The sequence below is a fragment of the Coregonus lavaretus genome (genome assembly GCF_964263955.1).
Source record: "Coregonus lavaretus genome assembly, chromosome: 3".
Lineage (NCBI taxonomy): Eukaryota > Metazoa > Chordata > Actinopteri > Salmoniformes > Salmonidae > Coregonus > Coregonus lavaretus.
Genome location: NC_139990.1, coordinates 2,318,100 through 2,336,399, shown reverse-complemented (window position 1 = coordinate 2,336,399; position 18,300 = coordinate 2,318,100). Strand labels below are relative to the sequence as shown.

The following is an 18,300-nucleotide window of genomic DNA, read 5'->3' as shown; positions in this document are numbered from 1 at the left end:
CACTTCTTCTCCTAAATGGAATTTCAAAAGAGCGTGTGGTAATTTTATGAAGGGTGCAAAATTAGCATTCGATTTGATTCATTGTTTAATTGGCGACTACTGTTAATGAACAACCACGGTCTCATTTTAATCATCACCACCATTAGCATTGTTTTCATCAATATTACATAGCATTATACTGTCATTATTAACCATTATCATCAAATTATCATCTATCAGAAACAAATAAACAGCATGAGAAGAAGTCACTATATCCCCGTATACCAAGCGAAGAAGGCATGTTGCATTATCTGCTATAAAATATTATTTAGAGACCATAATATTTGTAAAATCTTCCATAGGTCTGAGTATACTGATTGAGGTGACCCTATAACTGATTGAACACTAAACATAACATAGCTTACTAATTATTAGCTTATCTCTGCCACACTTTTGAGCTTTTTCAACTAATTGGTATTTGGACCAATCAGATTAGCTCTTTTGAATATAATTGGGCAAAATATCAGAATTGGGCTGCCTGTCTAAATGCAGCCGTAGGTTATTTGCATCGTTCAGCTACTTGCCCAATTTTATTTTCCTATTTTTGTATGCAAGACAGTTGTTGACTCTCTTCTTAAAGGCCGTTATGTCGGAAAGAGGCCCATAGTAATTAATTAATTAATTAATTAAATTAAATTAAATTAAATTAAATTAATTAATTAAATTACCTTTTCATTACATTAATAGACCACTCTAATATGTTTACTAATTAATCAAGCAATGTTCTATTGATGCCTCCAACCATAAAAGTATGTGTTTGAACTATCTTTAAGTGTTTCTGATGGCATCCATTAGCCTACATGTGCCTTGGGGTTAAGGTCATAGCCACTGAGGCCCTGTCTGTGTAACGAATGGCACCCTATTCACCATATAGTGCACTCATTTTGATCAGGCCTTATAGGGCTCTAGTCAAAAGTAGTGCACTATGTAGGGAATAGGTTGCCATTTGGGACGCAGACCCTATGTTCCTCCAGGATTGAACAGGAAGTGAGTAGCTAATAGCTACTGATCTAGTAGTCACCAGGATGAGTTGTTAATTCTCATGGCCTTTGGTTCCATATGTAGCTAAACAATTATATTAATCCAATCTGACATTGACCTATGGTAGCCTATGATTGTGTCCCAAATTGCACCCTTTTCCCATATGGGCTCTGGTAAGAAAGTAGTGCACTATATAGAAATAAAGTATCATTTGGGATGCAGCCATTATGTTTAAAATGGTGATGGTGATCGACTCATCAGCACCTTCAAAGGTTCCAAAGCATTATTTAAGACACGATTAAAGTCAGCACCTGGATACGGTTCACGTTACATCATGGGTTTGTAAAGTAGTACACTATATTATATTACACAGAAGGGTACTTCAATGGATAGTTGCCGTTTTGCGGGCTCCTGAACAATTACGCTATTCTGTGTTTTTTTTTGCGCTGATCTTTAACTTTTTTTTGTACATAATGTTTCCGCTATAATTTCCTATGACTGAAAAGAGCTTCTGGACATCAGAGCAGCGATCACATACCCTCGATTTGGATGAAGATTTCTACTTCAACGAGTCAGCGGCGCAGGGAGTACGGCTCACCCCGGACCAGGCCCTCGGAAAAGGGAAAAGGCGGAGTAAGAGAGGTCGACGTGCGAGGCACCCTGGTGAAACTACGTAGACAAAGACATAATCTGCCTCTACCCTCTGTTCTATTGGCGAACTTACAATCGCTGGAGAACAAACTGGATGAGCTCCGTTTCGAGACTATCCTATCCACGTGATCTGAACAACTGTAATATCCTGTGTTTCTCGGAGTCGTGGCTGGAACAAGGACATGGATAATATACATCTAGCTGGTTTTTCTATGCATCGGCAGGATCGAACGGCAGCATCGGGTAAGATCAAAGGGGGAGGTGTATGTCTCTTTGTTAACAACAGCTGGTGCGCAATCTAATATTAAGGATGTCTCGAGTTTCTGCTCACCTGAGTTAGAATACCTCATGATAAGCTGTAGACCATACTATTTACCAAGAGAGTTTTCATCTATATTTTTCATAGCTGTCTATTTAGCACCACAAACCGATGCTGGCACTAAGACTGCACTCAATGAGCTGTATAGGGCCGTAACCAAACATCAAAAAGCTCATCCAGAGGTGACGATCCTAGTGGCCCGTGATTTTATTGCAGGGAAACTGAAATCCATTTTACCTCATTTCTACCAGCATGTCACCTGTGCAACTAGAGGAGACAAAATTCTAGATCACCTTTACTCCACACACAGAGAATCATACAAAGCTCTCCTTTGCCCTCCATTTGGCAAATCTGACCATAACTCTAACCTCCTGATTCCTGCTTACAAGCAAAAACCAGAAGCCATGAATTACAGACAACATCCGCACTGAGAAAGGCTAGAGCTTCCACTTTTTGAAGGAGCTGGTCACTAATCCGGACGCTTAAAAGAAATACCGCTATGACCTCCGACGAGCCATCAAACAGGCAAAGCGTCAGTACAGGACTAAGATCGAATCCTACTACGCCAGCTCTGAAGTGTGTCGGATGTGGCAGGGATTGCAAACTATCACAAATTGAAAAGGGAAACCCAGCAGTGAGCTACCCAGTGACGCAAGCCTACCACAAGAGATAATGCCTTCTATGCTCGCTTCGAGGCAAGAAACACATAACCATGCATGAGAGCACCAGCTGTTCCGGACGACTGTGTGATCACGCTCTCCGTAGCCAATGTAAGACCTTTAAACAGGTTAACATTCGCAAGGCAGCAGGGCCAGACGGATTACCAGGACGCTTACTCAGAGTATGTGCTGACCAGCTGGCAAGTGTATTCACTGACAATTTCAACCTCTCCCTGACCCAGTCAGTAATAGCTACATGTTTCAAGCAACCCACCATAGACCCTGTGCCCAAGAACGCCAAGGTAACCTGTCTAAATGACTATCGGCAGTTAGCACTCACATCTGTAGCCATGAAATGCTTGAAATGCTTTGAAAGACATGGCTCACATCAACGCCATCATCCCAGACACCCTGGACCCACTTCAATTTGCATACCGCCCCAACAGATACATTGATGACGTAATCTCTATTGCACTCCACACTGCCCTCTCCCACCCGGACAAGAGGAACAGCTATGTGAGAACGTAAACAGAGCTGTAGTGGAGCAGGTCGAGAGCTTCAAGATCCTCGGTTCGACATCACTAAGGGTCTATCATGGTCCACACACACCAACACAGTCGCGAAGAGGGCACGACAATACTTCTTCCCCCTCAGGAGACTGAAAAGATTCGGCATGGGCCCTCAGATCCTCAAATGGTTCTACTGCACCATTGAGAGCATCTTGACTGGCTGCATCACTGCTTGGTATGGCAACTGCTTGGCCTCCGACCACAAGGCGCTACAGAGGTTAGTGCGTACAGCCCAGTACATCACTGGGGCCAAGATCCCTGCCATCCAGGACCTCTATACCAGGCATTGTCAGAGGAAGGCCCTAAAAATTGTCAAAGACTCCAGCCACCCAAGTCATAGACTGTTCTCTCTGCTACCGCATGGCAAGCGGTACCGATGCATCAAGTCTGGAACCAACAGGGCCCTGAACAGCTTCTACCCCCAAGCCATAAGACTGCTAAATAGTTAGTTAAATAGTTAACCAAATAGCTACCCGGACTATCTGCATTAACCCTTTTTGCACTAACTTTTTTTGACTCATTACATATCCTGCTGCTACTGTTTATTATCTATCATGTTGCCTAGTCACTCTATTCCTAGTTATATGTACATATCTACCTCAATTACCTCGTACCCCTGCACATCGATTCGGTAATGGTACCCCGTGTATATAGTCATGTTGTTATCGTTACTCATTGTGTATTTATTATTACTTTTCTATAATTTCTCTGTTTTCTTTCTCTCTGCATTGTTGGGAAGAGCCCGTAAGTAAGCATTTCACTGTTAGTCTACATCTGTTGTTTACGAGGCATTTGATGAATACAATTTCAGGAGCTCATCAAGGTGGGGTGTGTCTGTGGTGCTGTAATGTGATTGTTTCACACGTAGCCTTCCCTGCCTGGCCTGACAGACATTATTGAAATGGTGTTGGTAGAGGATGATGTAGGAACGAAAGGGAAGGGAAATGAAAGGAAGGGAAATGAAAGGAAGGGAAATGAAAGGAAGGGAAAGGAAAGGAAAGGAAAGGAAAGGAAAGGAAAGGAAAGGAAAGGAAGGGAAAGGAAAGGAAAGGAAAGGAAGACTGGCTCGCTAGGTGTATTGTAGCCTGAAGGGGGAGTAGTGAGGGATAGCTGGGCCTGGGCTGTTGAGTGTGTGATTGTGTGTATAGTAAGGCCTTGCTAGAACCACAAACTGAACATACCAGTTGGAATGTAGGCTAACGTTACTGAAGTTCATATCAGTTACCACTCGAGAAAACTTTAGCATTTGCAAATTATTTGTCCCATAGTAGGAATATCACACTGGATGCTAAGTGCAATTTCCTCTGAGTAGTTTTTGAGTGGAAAACTTGAATGGCTCTATCTCGCTGAGTGACTGCCATTTTCCAGCCCTCAATGAGGCACAGAGAGCAAATTACCTGAAACTGCCTTGCCATGAATGGAAGCTAAAAACCAATTTTCCCACCAATCCTATAGCATCCAATCAGTACAGAACGAGAGCAACGCTTTGTGTTTCCCGGGGAATGTGTTGCTGTGGGAATGGGGGTCATGAGGTGACTGCTAGTTCAGCTGTAAATGGCTTCAGTGTTTTGCAGTCTGTGCCACCCTGTGAGCAAACATACAGGCTGCGCCCCCCACACTCCCCCCCCCCCCCTTTGCTCTGATCCCCGCTACAGATAAAGGGCGACGGGGTGAGCTAAGATGTTGAGGAGGCCCCTGGCTGTGGAGGTTGTGTGAGTGTTTGTCTCTGTGTGTGACAGTGCCATCTCCTGACATCCTCCAGGCTGAGCTTCACTCCACCCCACCACCCCTGCTGTCACCCAGGCCGGATCTGTCGCTCACAAAGCTCCCAGCCTCCCCGCAACTCGCCAGTTACTCAGTCCCCTTTGTTATCGAAACTGTCCCGCTTGATTGCCTTGGATTGAATTCTAGATTAGTTCAGTCATGCTGTGTTGGTGTGTAGGGGGAGGAAGCATATCTTAACTGTCAGACTTGAAATCAAAAATAGCGTTGCAAACCAACTTGGAGAGTGCCGAACCAACCCACTGGGCACAAACTGGTTTGTCAACGTATTGTATTTTTATTTTTTATTTTTTATTGTGACATGGAATCTGCTTGGAAAACACATTGGATTTCCCAAAAGTAGTTTTGAGTGAAACATTTCAACCACAGGATTATGTCAATATGGTAACCAATTTTCAACATAGATAAACCTTGTATAAAATATGTTGAATTTGTACCTTTGAAACAACGCAACAGCTAATGGGGATCCTAATAAAACACTCAAAATATCAAATAGTGCAGAGGTGGCATACTGTTATAGTGTTCACACAGTGCAGAGGTGGCATCTAAAAGAAACGTGCAACCTCACATTAACCTCTACAGAATGTCAATACAATGATATCAGCATGATGTGGCACTGAATCAACCTCTCCACGTCAGCAGTTTCACTACCAATCTGTCTCTCATACCCCCCTGTGCAGCCAACAATGTTTAGCTTCACTTGCTGTGTCTATCTTCAAGAAACCAGACCCCCCTTATTAGCAACAGAAGTGCAGCCCGTGTCCTTTTTTTGGCGAACAGAAGGCTCCTTATAAATAGCTATAAGACTACTTGAGTGGAGACTGGAAACTGTCCGTCCGACACGGGCAGATTGCAAAAAAAGGGGGGAAACGGAGACACTGCTTGTCCCTGCTGAGAGAAAGTATGGCCCTTCTAGAATGTTTTGTTTTTGATAAGGCTGTAAGTCGCTGCGTAGAACAGTGCGTCTGGCTGGGCAGATAGGACATGAACAGAAGGGGTTTCTACTCTGGGTGATTGAGCTGTGTTATTGGCAGCTGGGGCATGCTGGAGCCAACATGACAGAGAGCGGGAGGCTGCAGCACGGTGACTGTGTAACCAGGAGCCCAATAACTCTTCAAATGATTCATGGAGTCACCAGTCGTCCGTTGTCCGTCCTCACTGGGCCGTGGCTCTCTCTCTGCGGCGGCCATTAGGATGCTGTATACAAACATGTTGCTTGATGGAAAAGTTTGTCTTACCTAGCCAGCTAAGTGCCTCTATTACAAATTGTACAAGAACCTGTATATATATATCTCTCACTGGGACAGTAGTGGAATATTATTTGTATAGTCATTTGCCCTATGCCATTCAGATACTGATGGGAACGTTTTCCTTAGCTAAGTGCCTTTACAACACAATAAGATACTGCATGTCTTTCATCGAGTAGTAGAAAACTGTGTAAATAATTTCCACATAGTTGCGATGCCCCATGCTAATAATACCCTACGTATTCATGAAAGCTTGGAAATATTGAATTTTAATGATTGCACATTTGGATCAATTGCTGATAGAATGTTTCTTGAAATGTTACTAATGATTAGATGTTGTAATTATTGCAATTAAATAATCATGGGTTTGAGTCAACCATCTTCATTGTTGAGACGTAAGAGGAATATTCAAAAACACAAAATAGTTGGCCACGATTTGAATAGTAGTAGCTCGGATTGATGCGTATGAATTCAGGGCTGTTTCGGCCATTGTTCATATAACTCCTTCATTACTATAGTGCTCTCTACTTTGATTAATAGCTTTGTTCAGTTTCTAACACAACACTAACAGGACAATGCAGTTGGCCAAACTTGGACACTATTCCCTATAAATGGCCCTGGTCAAAAGTAGTGCACTATATAGGGAATAGGGTGCTATTTGGGACACAGTCTTGGGCAATCTGATTCTGCCGGCCTGTCTGTGCTGGGAGGTGATATTATGAAACTGAAAAGCTGTATTACATTTTAGTCATGCTCTACCAACTGAGCTACAGGGGACTGTATGTCTCCATCTCTGCAAGGGACTTCCGTAGGTTGTTACTTGGCAGAATCAATGCTAGTCATATGACCTAAGGGTCAAAGGGGAGGATCTTCTGAAATAAAGGGTTAATCACTGCCATTGTAAACTGACATGCCTTCTCAGATCGATTCAGCCCCAAACAAATCGTAACATGTAACCCCAGTCCCTGATGTGTAACCCCAGTCCCTGGTGTGTAGCCCCAGTCCCTGATATGTAACCCCAGTCCCTGGTGTGTATGTGTATTGGTCCACAATATGTCCCTCTATCTCATCTCTCCCCTCTCTACCCATCCGTCAGACGTGTGTGGTTCTCCTCTCCTTTCACATGGGTCCAGTTTGCTAGTAGCTAAAAGCAGTGCACTGTATAGTAAATAGGGTGCGGTTTCAGACTTGCTGCTCCTGGTTCCCGTCCAAGCAACTGACAGTTGGTTTTTATGCGTTATACATATCTCTACATAACATATTTCTGTGAAATTGTTTCTTGAATTTCAAGGTTGTTGATTGGTTGCGAGGCTGGGAACTTGAAAAGGAAAACACTGTTTTGCTCTTCTGCTAATTTTTTATGATAAATCTTTTTTTTTTACTCCACCTTGGGATGTTGGCAGTCCTCCAAGAAAAATGCACCATTTTGATAATTCTTCTCAAAAGCTGACATTTGCTATGGAAATTATGAATGAGAGCAGTCAGTGAATTTCACAAATGCACCGGAGCTTTCTGCAGCCAAGAAGCCTCTCTAGCCTCTCTCTCATTCCCTATCGTTACCTGCTTTGAGCCGTTGCCTAGGGATGATTTGTCAATTGCTCAGATGTAATGTTTTGCTCTAGAGAAGATTCTACCTCCATATATGTTATTACTTCTACACTCCTTGCATGAACACACATATACTTTTTTAAATCAAAATAATCCCTAGGTTTCAGTGCTTAGAAACCCGTCTCTAGACGCCTCAGAGTAAGTGTGTTTATGCCTCTTGAACCTTTGCATTAAGAAATATATATATATATATATTTATTTGTATTTTACCCCTTTTTCTCCCCAATTTCATGATATCCAATTGCGATCTTGTCTCATCGCTGGAACTCCCCAACAGGAGAGAGAGGCGAAGGTCGAGTCATGCGTCCTCAGAAACATGACCCGCTAAACCGCGCTCCTTAACACTCGGCCGATTAACCCAGAAGCCAGACGCACCAATGTGTAGGAGGAAACACTGTTTAACTGACAACCGAGGTCAGCTTGCAGGCTCCCGGCCCGCCACAAGGAGTCGCTAGAGCACAATGAGCCAAGTAAAGCCCCCCTGGCCAAACTCTCCCCTAACCTGGACGACGCTGAGCCAATTGTGCCCCGCCCTAAGGGACTCCCGGTCACAGCCGGTAGTGACACAGCCTGGGATCAAACCCATGTCTGTAATGACGCCTAAAGCACTGCGATGCAGTGCCTTAGACTGCTGCACCACTCGGGAGGCCACCATTGCAGTTTTTTATTACTTGATTTGCACAAGCTACTTGCACAACGTTTTTTGATTTGTGTGAGTGCAAGGCACATATTAGGTCATACTGCTTGTTTGTGGTCCCCAAGCTACACTTCCTGGATTCCTCGACCATGCATCATTCTCTTTCTGTCACAATAATTTATAAGACGTCAAATCACATCTAAATTAAGTGGTGAAAATAACTCTGGTTGAGATGTTTCTAAGCTCAGTAGTTGAAGCAAAGTGAGTACTGTGCTTGAATGACTGCTAGCAGCAAGAACCAACTACGCAGACTATAAGATTTATGGCGCGGTTTCGCCCACAAGAACGATTGCATCTTTTGGGGGCACCCAAGATATCATCTGTTTTCATTTACAGAGACACTCAGCAAGACAGATAGGTGTTGGATATTCATATTTAAAGGTAATGTTTCACATGACGACATGTTTGCAGCAACATTAGAAGAAGAGGGAGATGTATGGATATGGTCCTGGGCTCACTCCTTAATGGCACCCTATCCCCTATATAGTACACTTCTTTTAACCAGTGCCCATAAGGCTCTGGTCAAACATAGTGCACTACAGTGAGGGAAAAAAGTATTTGATCCCCTGCTGATTTTGTACATTTGCCCACTGACAAAGAAATGATCAGTCTATAATTTTAATGGTAGGTTTATTTGAACAGTGAGAGACAGAATAACAACAAAAAAATCACGAGGTGAGATCTTGCATGGAGCCCCAGGCCGAGGGAGATTGACAGTTATTTTGTGTTTGTTCCATTTGCGAATAATCGTACCAACTGTTGTCACCTTCTCACCAAGCTGATTGGCGATGGTCTTGTAGCCCATTCCAGCCTTGGGTAGGTCTACAATCTTGTCCCTGACATCCTTGGAGAGCTCTTTGGTCTTGGCCATAGTGGAGAGTTTGGAATCTGATTGATTGATTGCTTCTGTGGACAGGTGTCTTTTATACAGGTAACTAGCTGAGATTAGGAGCACTCCCTTTAAGAGTGTGCTCCTAATCTCAGCTCGTCACCTGTATAAAAGACACCTGGGAGCCAGAAATCTTTCTGATTGAGAGGGGGTCAAATACTTATTTCCCTCATTAAAATGCAAATCAATTTATAACATTTTTGACATGCGTCTTTCTGGATTTTTTTGTTGTTATTCTGTCTCTCACTGTTCAAATAACCTACCATTTAAATTATAGACTGATCATTTCTTTGTCAGTGGGCAAACGTACAAAATCAGCAGGGGATCAAATACTTTTCCCTCACTGTATGTAGCGAATAGGGTACCATTTGGGACAAAATCCTGGAGTGGTGTCCTAATAATAGTAATAATGATTTGGTGGGTGCTTATATTTGTCCTGTATCATACATGTACAAGTGTGGATTAATTAATACCCTTTTGGTAAATTTGCAGTGTATAATGAGTCTGCAGTCTTAAGTATAGGTTTGCTGGTTTTACTGTTGGAGATAAAGATTTATTTTATCTAGAGAAAATCACTTTCTAGCGACAATAATCCACAGAAAACAAACAACCCCAAGATATCATCAAGCATTTAGGGCAGTGGTTTTGTGTCTTGAGCTCTAATCCAAAGACAAAGAAGACAGTTTTTCAGAAGTAGCAGATTAAAGCTATTAGAGCTGTGTCGGAGGTGAGTAGTGCCTCCCGATCAAAACCAACCGAGAAAAGAACATGCACACACACACACACACAGACGCACACACACAAACTTTGCTAACTTTTTTGAAAATTAAAACAGAGAAATACAAGGTTATATTTGTCCTATTTTCCATTTATGTTAAATTATTTTCTAGATGATAAACAACAATGGGAATACAAAAGTTATAGTCTGTCCATAGACAACAATTAATCATGGCAGATTCTCCCTTGGGGATGTTCCACTCTGCGGGTGCATTCAGAACAATTTGTTTTAAATAAAAACAAACTAAAAGGAAAATGAATGGAGGACAGAAAGTCATAGAACGCAATTAGAGGTAATAGTTTTCAATTGGAACTTTTTTACTCATTTTGTACAATGATCAACCGATGCATAAACATGTTTTTTCATTAAATATTATTTGAAAACATGTTCTTGCATCACGGTGTGGTGTGTGTGTAATAAAGATGCTTACTTTGCACGCCACGATGTAGCTTAATCAATTTCCTTGCTTGTGGCCTCTTGCTTAAGAATGTGCTCTCTTAACGACCTTTAGGGGCCAATTTACTTGTAATGTACAGTATGTTTGAGGGCTGTGAGGCCAGTTGTCACTCTAACAAAAGTAATTGGTGTCAAAGCAATGGTTTTGGGCCGATGGATAGTCAAAGCACTTTGTTTTGCCTCAATAGAATGAAAGCAAGAGTGTCGTCCCCCCCCTCCCCGCATAATAATGTTGAATCAACAGGCAGTTATTAAGGGATACTTTTTGTCTCATTAGCCCAGACCTCTGCTCTGTTGTGATTGTGATGGACACAGCCTAGCTGTTGAACATATGGAGGGGAAATTGTTGTGATACAGAACCAGATCCTCGCTCCTCTCCATTCCACCTGAGAGACGTCTAAAAAACCACTCAGCTCAGGAACCCACCTTTGGATCTTTTTATTGAAGCCACCTGTCAATAAACTCACATCACTGAGTTGTACCTCCAGATGCACCTCTGTTTGTTTGCTACCAACGCAAGGAGTGAAAAAGCCCCGCTGAATGAGCTGAGACCAGACTCCTGCTTCCTGGATCACATGATCTCAGAAGGCGTAGGGGGCCAAGAGGTACGACTACGAGTTGCACTCTAAGGTATTGCCGGTAAATTGCAAAGTTTTAAAAACTTCTGCTCAGTCAGTGCGTAACGTAATTTCAGCCACTCTGCAGCCGGCTCTGTCTCTGACAATCAGCCTGTAACAGAGAGAACCTGTAGAGTGGTGATCTGAACAGTCTGGCTGATCTCCCAGTCTATCTTCCCTCTGGAAACCTTAAGCACTAGCGACAGCCCTACCACTCTCTGTTTCTCTATCCAGTGTATTGAAGAGAATGTGAGCATTCATCACAAAATGGTACAGTGAGCAGACCTTCAATGGTGAGTAGTAGCAGCCAGCATGCCAAACACTTTTACCTGGAGCGTTATTATTCCTCCTCTGTTTGAGGGAGAAAGCTACTTTCATTGGAGGCCTGAGAGGAGGGAAGGAAGGGAGGGAGGGAGACAATGGTGATCATGAAAATAGACTAGGGTATGAGTCAGTGAGCGAGTGAAGTGCATTTGTCCAATTACCAGATTAAAGGGAGGGGTGCAAATGGTGAATAATACAGCATTAGAAGTATGGGTGTAATGGTGAATAATACAGCACTAGAAGTATGGGTGTAATTGTGAATAATACAGCATTAGAAGTATGGGTGTAATGGTGAATAATACAGCATTAGAAGTATGGGTGTAATGGTGAATAATACAGCATTAGAAGTATGGGTGTAATGGTGAATAATACAGCATTAGAAGTATGGGTGTAATGGTGAATAATACAGCATTAGAAGTATGGGTGTAATGCTGGATAATACAGCATTAGAAGTATGGGTGTAATGGTGAATAATACAGCATTAGACGTATGGGTGTAATGGTGAATAATACAGCATTAGAAGTATGGGTGTAATGCTGGATAATACAGCATTAGAAGTATGGGTGTAATGGTGAATAATACAGCATTAGAAGTATGGGTGTAATGGTGAATAATACAGCATTAGAAGTATGGGTGTAATGGTGAATAATACAGCATTAGAAGTATGGGTGTAATGGTGAATAATACAGCATTAGAAGTATGGGTGTAATGGTTATTTTGTTGTTTTCGTGGTCACAGGATCAAAGAGTTCTCATCGTGTTAAAATTAGATCTTCTTCCTTTTATTCTGAGGCCTACTTTTGGAACCCCTCCCCCCTAGACAGGTGTTATTATGATGTGCCAGCAAGGTGGCTTTTAAATATGAGAGCAGCTTGAGCTTGTGGGTAACTGTGGTTAAGGTGGGCGAGAGGAGGCCTCATGTACCCTGCCAAAGCCCCCTGTTTAACCTCATGTACCCTGCCAAGGCCCCCTGTTTAACCTCATGTACCCTGCCAAAGCCCCCTGTTTAACCTCATGTACCCTGCCAAGGCCCCCTGTTTAACCTTATGTACCCTGCCAAAGCCCCCTGTTTAACCTCATGTACCCTGCCAAGGCCCCCTGTTTAACCTCATGTACCCTGCCAAGGCCCCCTGTTTAACCTTATGTACCCTGCCAAAGCCCCCTGTTTAACCTCATGTACCCTGCCAAGGCCCCCTGTTTAACCTCATGTACCCTGCCAAGGCCCCCTGTTTAACCTCATGTACCCTGCCAAAGCCCCCTGTTTAACCTCATGTACCCTGCCAAGGCCCCCTGTTTAACCTCATGTACCCTGCCAAGGCCCCCTGTTTAACCTCATGTACCCTGCCAAAGCCCCCTGTTTAACCTCATGTACCCTGCCAATGACCCCTGTTTAACCTCATGTACCCTGCCAAAGCCCCCTGTTTAACCTCATGTACCCTGCCAAGGCCCCCTGTTTAACCTTATGTACCCTGCCAAAGCCCCCTGTTTAACCTCATGTACCCTGCCAAGGCCCCCTGTTTAACCTCATGTACCCTGCCAAGGCCCCCTGTTTAACCTCATGTACCCTGCCAAAGCCCCCTGTTTAACCTCATGTACCCTGCCAAGGCCCCCTGTTTAACCTCATGTACCCTGCCAAGGCCCCCTGTTTAACCTCATGTACCCTGCCAAAGCCCCCTGTTTAACCTCATGTACCCTGCCAATGACCCCTGTTTAACCTCATGTACCCTGCCAAAGCCCCCTGTTTAACCTCATGTACCCTGCCAAAGCCCCCTGTTTAACCTCATGTATCCTGCCAAAGCCCCCTGTTTAACCTCATGTACCCTGCCAAAGCCCCCTGTTTAACCTCATGTACCCTGCCAATGACCCCTGTTTAACCTCATGTACCCTGCCAATGACCCCTGTTTAACCTCATGTACCCTGCCAAGGCCCCCTGTTTAACCTCATGTACCCTGCCAAGGACCCCTGTTTAACCTCATGTACCCTGCCAAAGCCCCCTGTTTAACCTCATGTACCCTGCCAATGACCCCTGTTTAACCTCATGTACCCTGCCAAAGCCCCCTGTTTAACCTCATGTACCCTGCCAAAGCCCCCTGTTTAACCTCATGTATCCTGCCAAAGCCCCCTGTTTAACCTCATGTACCCTGCCAAAGCCCCCTGTTTAACCTCATGTACCCTGCCAAAGCCCCCTGTTTAACCTCATGTACCCTGCCAAGGACCCCTGTCTAGCCAATTTGAACCTTTGATAGCTCCATTAGGAAGAGACAGCAATATGAACAGTATGGTTCTGGCTGTTGGGCGCTGAAGGCACAGAGGGGAGATGTACTTGTTCTAACTCGCATAGCAGTTAAAAATAGGCCTCCATGACCAAGGGGATACACATGCAAACTCTCAATGAAGGAAGCTGTGTGTGTGAGTTTGTGTGTGTGTGTGTGTGTGTGTGCGCGCAGGGCGCCACGGAGGCATGGTAGAGAAGGATCTGTATGCGTGATAATGTATGTGTCTACCCAAGCAGATGTAAATCACAAACCGTCCCTGGACCCTTGAGAACTCAGTGTACCAATAAACATGCAATTGTACTGTTTAACCCAGAACAACAGTGATTAATCCAGCCGAGTACCCTGTTCTTGTCTACATCATACAGCCAGCTATACTGTGATGAGTGTGATTAGGAGGAGTCACCGAATACAGAGTTTATTCCATAGGACACAGTTACGCTGGATAGCTCCAACAAAATTACAGGCACAGGGGGAATAATCGACCCCGGCAATACAAGGTACGAGTAGCTCCACCGAGCTACACTCAACTCACATAAAACAATCATCCACAAGGACAAGGGGCCAGAGGGAACACTTATACACGGACTAAGGAGGGGATAAGAACCAGGTGTGTGTGTAATTAACAAGACAAGACAAATGGAGTGATGAGATATGGAGCGGCAGTGGCTAGTAAGCTGGTGACGACGAACGCCGAAACCTGAACAAGGAGGGGGGGGGGGGGGCAGTGCTAGTTATTGTCCTTTTATGTAATTGGCATAATGGTCGCTGACCTGTGTAAGCCTGGCCAAGGAAATTCAATAGCGTTTTGAATAGGTTGCAGGTCGTTGTATTTGACTTGAGTTGTAAAGGCTCTTGAATGCTGTTGGTTGTAAATTTCAACATTCAAGAGGTGAGCCTAGTCAAAGTCCGTGTTCCAGGCTGACTACATTTCAGACGCATGCCAGGTCCCACATCGCATGGATAGGTGTTTAACATATTGGCTAACCACATCATATGATGTGTGTGTGTGTGTGTGTGTGTGTCTTTGCCTGTGCGTGCGTTTCTGTGCACACGTGTCTACGTATCTTTGTGTGCACGTGTGTGTGTGTGTTGTTTTGTTTGTTTTTTGGCAGACACTCTTATCCAGAGCGACTTACAGGAGCAATTAGGGTTAAGTGCCTTGCTCAAGGGCACATCGGCAGATGTTTCACCTAGTCGGCTCGGGGATTAGAACAAGCGACCTTTCGGTTACTGGCACTACGCTCGTAACCACTAAGCTACCTGCCGCCCTGCCGTGATTGTGTGTGTGTGTGTGTGTGTGTGTGTGTGTGTGTGTGTGTGTGTGTGTGTGTGTGTGTGTGTGTGTGTGTGTGTGTGTGTGTGTGTGTGTGTGTGTGTGTGTGTGTGTGTGTGTGTGTGTGTGTGTGTGTGTGTGTGTGTGTGTGTGCGTGTGTGCGTGCGTGCGTGCGTGCGTGCGTGCGTGCGTGCGTGCGTGCGTGCGTGCGTGCGTGCGTGCGTGCGTGCGTGCGTGCGTGCGTGTGTGACACAGTGGCGGGGAACTCCTGTAAGAGCAGATGGAAACCTCATTAAGACAGTAGCTGGGTGAATGTGTACCTCCCAGCCTCACAAATCCCTCTCCTTTCCCCTGCTTTACAAAGATAATGACAGCAATTCATCCATGGTGAGGATGTGTTTTCACTCAAACGCTTTTTTGAAGATATTGCACTTAAAGGAGACATTATCCAGGTGTTGGGATTTTACTCCACCTTAACGCACTTGTAATTGGTATTTTTGTTCAATTATAGAGGATTATGTGTCACACTCAAGCACAGTATGTAACTATGTCTCTATGCTTGGTAGTCTTATTGAGATTCTACAGTATATTACTATGTCTCTATGCTTGGTAGTCTTATTGAGATTCTACTGTCAGAAAGAGTAAAAATAAAAGTGAAAAATGTATTTGTAATGAACCTGTGGCCATCAAATGATCAAAGAGATTGGCAAATAACACTCCTGAAATACTGTATGTATGTTAATATGCATTAAATTGGAAAATCTGTGGCTAATTATCCAATTGTGGGCCAATGGTGGGTGGAGAGAAACCTCGTGAGAGAGAGAAAGAGAGAGAGAGAGAGAGAGAGAGAGAGAGAGAAAGAGAGGGAGAGGGGGAGGGGGAGGGGTGGAGAGAGTGTGAGAGGGAGAGAGATGAATTGTTTGTTGAATACACTATGTGTGGAAGAGAAGGTACTTACTCTATTCTCTCTCAAGTTCTTTGAAGCCGACGACAAGTTGAAAGGTTAATCATATTAAAGGGACACTGTGATCTCCTGGGGAGGTTATGTAAAAGCTTTTATAAATATTTCACTCACTCTATTCTAGTGTATTAGCATAACCAATAGGATCTCTGTACACATGATGCAGTTCGAAGTACACGCACTCCTCTGTTATTATTCAGTGTTTCATTATTCAGAACTCTTGATATTGATCTGGTAGTTTCTCCCTATGAGATTAACATGGAGACCGGGTGGCAGTGGGCTTTCACTGCTACTTACATCAGGCCAATTCTAGTACCTTATCAAAAATGGCTATTGGACTAAGCACATTTTTGCGGTGAACTCCAAAAGTATTGGGACAGTGACACATTGTTTGTGGTTTTTTGGCTCTGTACTCCAGCACTTTGGATTTGAAATGGTACAATAACTATGAGGTTAGTGCAGACTGTCAGCTTTAATTTGAGCTGTAATTTCTAAACGGTTCACCCGATATGGATGAAAATACCCTCAAATTAAAGCTGACAGTCTGTACTTTAACCTCACCGTCATTGTATCATTTCAAATCCAAAGTGCTGGAATACAGAGCAAAACAATATATAATAATGTCACTATCCCTTTTGGAGTTCACTGTATGTGTATGATCCCTGTGGGAATTGAACCCACAACCTCCAGTTGGTAAAATTGGCTGTTATCAATGCCAGGGCCGTGGGTTCAATTCCTGCAGGGGTCATACACACATACTAACACTGTGTGTACTCTACGTGGCATTACTGACACCCATCGTTACCAAGCGGAGCCACACGGGACCTTTTGACACTTGGTCATGTGGATTTAAATATAGCATGTAGGAGTAGCAGGAGTCTTTGCATTGCTAATGGTAGCAGTAGGCTTCCAGAGGCCTGCGGGGCAAAAGTCAACCCATATCTGTGTTTGGAGGTTGCTGGTACGTACTGTAAATTGTGCCTGACTTTCAATGATCCTATTGACATTCAATCTCAGAAAGTGCTAAATGCGGACAATTTTTTTCTGGTTCAGTGATTTACCCTCCAATGCAATTTCATGTCTAATGCATATAAAGTGTTGTTTTTCGCTCTATTGAGAGAGCATAGCACCACTAGTCTTTGCTATTGTTCTCAGCTATCTACCGCCTTTGCTGATCTAGAATGTATCATATCTTAGTTTTAACCCATGGTATAGCCTACATACAGATGTAGGATCTTAATTTGATCACCCTGTTGCAGGACAACTTTCCTGCAATGCAGGACATTTTAAACGTGTAGTGTATTTGAGTTTTAAAAAGGCTTCTGAAGTTTGTAATTACCACTTTGAAATGTCAGACTTGATTTTCCCATACGAAAAATGTATCAACCCCTACAAAAATGTCCATACATTTTTTATCCACATAATAATTCACATTTTCTGTTGCTGCAGGATTATTTCCCTGCTGTAGCGAACTGGCTCAAATTAATATCCTACATCTCTATGGCCTCTATTGATGTGTATATTTTTCCCACCTCTCTTCACAGTATGGCTTTTTGAAATCACTTTAGTGAAACGAACTCCAGCCAGTGAAATGTTAATAGCCTCCCAAGCACAGCTAGAATAGCCCATAAATTAGCCTGAGCCCATGTACATTTGAAATGTTATAACGATCTTTACTTTGAAATGGGGCCGTAGAATCGATATGTTCTCCCTCCACATATAATGTTGATACATTCACTACTCAGTGCTCTGCTGTTGGCTCCAGAGATTAATGTAACTCCACTAAGCTATTTTAGCTGAATGACAACATTGGGCTGATTGGTTGGTGAGACTTGCCAGGCTGCTACTGGTAGTCTATGTAGATCTCCAGATCATTCTGATTGGTGTATGTTATTGGTTCATAGTATCCTATTGGTCATTCCTACTGGTGTCTGTGTGCTATTGGTTAATAGTGTATCCAGATAATTCTGATTGGTGTATTGCATGCTGTCCCTTACCCCCCCCCCCCAAAAAAAAAAAAAAAAAAAAAAAACATTCTAAAGTGGTTATCCCACTGGCTATAAGGTGAATGCACCTATTTGTAAGTCGCTCTGGATAAGAGCGTCTGCTAAATGACGTAAATGTAAATGTCTCCTCTTCCTTATAGGTTAACAGGATTCTCAATCCCACCACCAG

At 43.5% G+C, this 18,300-nt stretch overlaps 2 protein-coding genes across 3 annotated transcripts in view; both read left to right on the top strand.

Annotated features, from left to right (window-relative positions):
- Nucleotides 1-18,300, top strand: part of LOC311125099 (focal adhesion kinase 1-like) — a gene marked incomplete at its 5' end in the record, with an annotated part of 1,344,976 nt that overhangs the window by 704,931 nt on the left and 621,745 nt on the right. The window lies entirely within an intron of this gene.
- LOC311110282 (CUB and sushi domain-containing protein 3-like) overlaps nucleotides 18,276-18,300 on the top strand; it is a gene marked incomplete at its 3' end in the record, with an annotated part of 541,145 nt that continues 541,120 nt past the window's right edge. Inside the window, 1 exon segment of the mRNA XM_084152993.1 lies at nucleotides 18,276-18,300. This exon segment is cut by the window's right edge and continues 84 nt beyond it.